General features: G+C 33.7%; 1 long non-coding RNA gene across 1 annotated transcript; it reads right to left on the bottom strand.

Annotated features, from left to right (window-relative positions):
- On the bottom strand, positions 1,606-2,079 carry LOC109342587. Its single transcript, XR_002107093.1, has 2 exons — positions 2,004-2,079; positions 1,606-1,900 (listed from the first exon to the last, which is right to left on the bottom strand). It is a non-coding gene; the product is annotated as an uncharacterized LOC109342587 (long non-coding RNA).

Genomic DNA, 5,509 nt, shown 5'->3' with positions numbered 1-5,509 from the left:
TATATATATATATATATGATTGATTTAAGACAGAGTTATTTTAGTACAAATAATTTTTATTCTATATTGTTACCCTCCATTATCTCGATCTTTCCTATGAGCAATGATCCCTTCACACATTTCTCATTACAAATTACCAAATAAAGCAAAAAGAAGGGGAAAACAAATATAAGAGGGAAAATAATGTAAAAATGTAAGTGGGGGGCTTATGATTGTTGGGCTATAATAGCAATTAGTAACATGATTTGTGTGTAACTTAGTAGCAATAACAAGAACTAAGAAATTAAAATAAGAAGAAAAATTATACTAGAAATATTTCATATCATTTGCAGCTGCTGCTACAGTGACTAATAGTACCATAACAGAGTTACGTTAACACAGTTTTAGGCTTCTCAATGTTAGGCCTGAATTCTTAAGAAAGTTATAACATAAAAAATAATAACATAAAGGAAATAACATAAGGAAAATTACAGACAAATTATAATCCTTCATGCAATTGGATTGCTTCTTCATTCGGTTGGGCCTAACTGTGTGGGTCTCATCAATTAGGTTCCTATCATTGTCTACCTCTTCAAGTATGACCTTGTCATCAAAGTAATGAATTTGTATAAAATATAGGTTGGAAATATTTCCTTCAAGTGCTGACCGTGGGAGAGGAAATGAGCTAGATCTAATGGTTGAGGATGAATGGGCGCCAATTCCGTGTGTTGGATGGATGGACAGATAGAAGAGTCTGTTGGAGCATTTACTTGTGCATTGCCCGAGATACGTGAGACTATTGGAGCAGTAAATTCTGCGAGGTGGAGTAATTTAGAAGGTTGGATGGAGGAGTCGTGTGGAATCCGTGTTTTCGCTAGTGTTATGAAACTCGAACCGGACATTAATTTGGAAGAGATCTCATACAAGTTCTAACCGGTTTGACCGGTTGGATCTGACAATATCATAATATTATATGTAATTACATATTATATAATTAATTAAAATAAGTTAATATGAATTAACACACTTATCAATATATATGTTTTTCATAATGCATATACATATAAATTAAAACAAAAATGCTTCAAATAAGATTAAGTCTTATATAATTAGAATTAAAAATCAAAACAGAACTATCTCATATAGACAATAAATATTCTAATTCATCCAAGTATCATTGTCTTCATTGGATCTTTACTGTTTTAGACTTTTAGTCTTTTAGTTTTTAGGTTTTTTCTATTTGCTTATTTTAAAAAAATTGTTTTAATTTTTAAGGGGTAGTTGGCCCGCTTGTTTTAATATAACGGGTTAACCCGAGCTAACCCGGTTGGATCGGATTATTTATGGTCCAAAACGGCCCCATATGGGGAACGACTTATTGGCCAAAACGAGGCCGTTATGGTTGTCGGGTGACGGTTGGACCGGTCGATCCGGTTCCAACAACACTGGTATAAACTATAAGACATATTTTCATTCATGATATAACTTTTAAACCTTTGTTTTTGAAAGAACTCTTGTATAGTTTTAGAAGGTTGCTTATATATGATTGTTGGAATTTGAGCATATTTAACATTTTAAAGGATAAAAATGTTGAAGCTACAAAAAGTTAAGAAAATGATAAGTGAAGGAGATTTTAAGATGAGTACTTTGTTACTAAATTAAATATATCATAATGTCAGTCTCAGGTAATCTAAAGAATCAACCAACTTTACATGAACTTTTCAAACTAAACCCTTACACCATCTATAAGTATTTTATAATAGACTTTGGATATTATACAACATATATTATAATATTACATTGCAAATACTGAACTAGGAGGTTCTCCCTTGTAACTTCAATCAAATATGCATACCATTCTGATCTCTCTTACATTCTCTACAAGATGTGCAGTGCAACTCATAGAACTAGTTCCCCCAACCTATTAACACAAACAATTTAAATCACTGCCTCAGTTATTCATATTCAAGAGAAAATGTGAATTTAACAACAACAAATATGAAGGTTGAATCCATGTCAAATACATTGTTCTTATATGCAGGTGCCACTCATGTGTGTCTTGATTGATCCTCATGCAACTGTGCTGCTCTTACATTAGGACTAAAACCTTACCTGGTCGTAAGTGTTTAACTATTTCAATTGCCATTGTATTGCCAACACTCCAAACTTTGTCATGATAGATGCAACTTTGTTTGAAAAACTCAGTCTTGCGAGTGGTAACTTTTGCTTGTAAAACATCAAACCAACCTTGTTGAACTTTTGGTTTGATACAAAAGTTATCCTTATCATAATAGAATGCTGGATTCAGAAAGTAGGTTGCACAATGTAATTTTGTTCGGAGTTGTTTATCCCATCTTTGCTTTATAACTCTTGTATAAGGCTTATACAAGGACTTTTTATTCATGAACACACTCTTAATTGTTTTTCTTGCTCTACGCATCCCGTCATACACATAAGGTAGAGAAGGTCTATCATCAGCATCAACAATTCTTAACAAGCAAATTAGTGGAGCCACAATATTGACAAAAATTGCACAATCATTCCAAAACCTATTATCCATCACAACCTCCACAAATCTATTTGCTTTCCGATCCCGGTAATATCTAGAATCAATGAAATCTTTACTAGTGACCAAAGCTTGCAAATCATGTTTGTGCTCATGAATGCTTTTTAGTGCAATGAAGGTTGTTGCAAAACGAGTTGCCCCAGGACGTATGATTTATTTCCATCCTCATCTTTTCCTTAACCATGGCAAAAAAAATCCATGATTGTACACAAACTTTGTTATATCAGATGCACTTTTAGCTAAGGTACTGACATGATCCATTTTTCCAATATCTCCTAAAATCAAATTTAGACAATGTGCAGCACAAGGAGACCAAAAGATAGATGGAAACTTCTCATTTAACATAGCTCCTGCAGCTTTATAATTTGCAGCATTATCCGTAACCAAATGCACAACATTGTTTACTCCAACAAACTCAACTAACTCAATAAATAAATTGCAAAGTGTTTTAGCATCTTTAATGATATCAGATGCATCAACAGATCTCATAAAAGTCACTCCTTTTGGAGAGTACACAAGAAAATTGATAAGTTGTCTATTTCTTTGGTCTTGCCAACCATCACCCATAATGGTGCAACCAGTTTCTTTCCAAAAATTCCTAAAGTTCACAACTAACAAATCGACCTCCTTCTTCATTTCATGCAACAAATTGGATCTAATAGCATAATAACTAGGACCTTTATAACCAGAACCAATTGCAGCAATTGCATCTATCATAGGTTGATAGTAAAATGAATTTGTACAATTAAATGGAATGCAACAATCATAAAAGAATCGAGCAACTGCCAAATCAGCCTTATGAATAACATCTTTACCTGCAAAGCCCATTCTAATTGAGGGTTGAGCTTCTGGAGTAGTTCTTGGGGCATAGAAATTGTTGATACTATTCTTTGATCTTTTATTTGATGTTTTTGTTCCTTTACCCTTGGTTGTAGTCGGATTGGTGGAATCGTATTTTCTTCACGTTGTACAACATTTTCCTCATATGGATCTTCTTCCCCTTGATTTTGATTAGTCCCTCTTTTTCTACTACCACTAACTTGATTCAAGTGTTCTCTTAGTCGATGCTTAACATCAAAAGGGACTGAAAGACAAGGTAGAACATCTCCTTTTTCTCCCGCAAGATGTTGTTTAATTCGATGTATTCCTCCGCCTTTGTAACATTTTGAGCAATACAAACATTTTATGGTTCTCTTTCCTTCCGTGTCTTGTAGTAATTGACAATGATCCCGGTCTGATGTTGATCTAACAGACTGAGTACTAGGAGCTAATGCTTGAGTTGTATTTGGAGAACTTGCAGATGATGTCATATCTAAAATTAAATATAGACGCAAAGAATATAAGACGTTTAAAAAAATTAAGTACAACATCTAATTTGCATAAACTAAGAAACTAACAAAATAAACTATTAATTCGGTGCATTAGTAATTTTCAGTGCACTAATAGAACAATAAAATGACAAAAGTCACAAAACCATGAAGTAATAAATAATAATTATTGACAATATGCACTACACTAATAAACTAAGAAAAGTCATTGACATGAATTTGTAGTGCATAGACTAACGTGTAAGCTAAAGTGCTAAACAATAAAGTTATAATTGGGCACAACACTGCTAAAGACTAATAAATTAGGCACAAAGTGACAAAACTATGAACACATAAAGTAATAATTTAATCACATGATTCAATAAATCTCACAAACTGACAAAACTATAAACTAAAGTGTAATAGAAAATTCCCCTGGACAAATAAATCCCACAAAGTGACAAAACCATAAACACATAAAGTAATAATTTAATCACATGATTCAATAAATCTCACAAACTGACAAAACTATAAACTAAAGTGTAATAGAAAATTCCCCTGGACAAATAAATCCCACAAAGTGACAAAACCATAAACTAAAGTGTAATAGGAAATTCCCCTAGACAAATAAATCCCACAAAAGTACAAAACCATAAAAAACCATACTTTGTGCAATTTTGCTACTGTAGACCGTGCGAGGGGTTTCTATTCTCATGGAATTGGGAATTGGGTTTTACTGTTTGAGACTTTTAGTTTTTAGGTTTTTTGATTTTTTCTATTTGCTTATTTTAAAATTTTTGTTTTAATTTTTCAGTGGTAATTGGCCCGCTCGTTTTAATATGACGGGTTGTTTCGGGTTAACCCGGTCCAACCCGGTTGGACCGGATTACTTATGGTCCAAAATGGCTCCATATGGGAAACGGCTTATTGGCCAAAACGTGACCGTTATGGTTGTCGGGCGACGGTTGGACAGGTCGGACCGTCCGGTTCCAACAACACTAGTTTTCCCACTGTCCAAGGATTCAACATTTAGTGTAGATTTATCTGTATCATTTGCATCCAACGGATAGGAAGGTAATGGCACATCTAACGGGCCAGATTGAAAGGGCAATTAATTAGATGATGTGGCACATGAGGCGTCATGAACTCAGTACTAACATTTTGTACAAGAAGTACACAAGTAACATGTTTAATACTGCCACTAAATGCACATTCGTGTACTTCTTCTCATCTTCTTCCTTCTTCTTTAATGTTCCCACTTTAAAAATTTGTGGAGCATTATTTTCTTGCAACACTAGTAAGTTATTTGTGCATTCGCATAAGTCAATGTTTTTTTTCATAGGGTTAAGAACAAACATGTTACTCGTGTATTCATATGTTAAGAACACACATGTTACCCGTGCACTCTAATGGTTAAGAACACACATATTATTCGTACATTCGAATGGTTAAGAACACATATGCTACTTGTGCATTCACATGGTTACGAGCATATATGTTACTAGTACATTCACATGGTTAAGAGCACATATGTTACTCAAACATTATCATGGTGAAGAAACACATATGTTACTCATGTATTCACATGGTTAAGAACACACATATCATCCGTGCATTCCTATGGTTAAAAACATATATTACTCAAGCATTCATATGG

Source organism: Lupinus angustifolius, chromosome LG03 (assembly GCF_001865875.1).
Source record: "Lupinus angustifolius cultivar Tanjil chromosome LG03, LupAngTanjil_v1.0, whole genome shotgun sequence".
Taxonomy (NCBI): Eukaryota; Viridiplantae; Streptophyta; class Magnoliopsida; order Fabales; family Fabaceae; genus Lupinus; species Lupinus angustifolius.
This window is presented reverse-complemented; position numbering and strand designations above follow the sequence as displayed.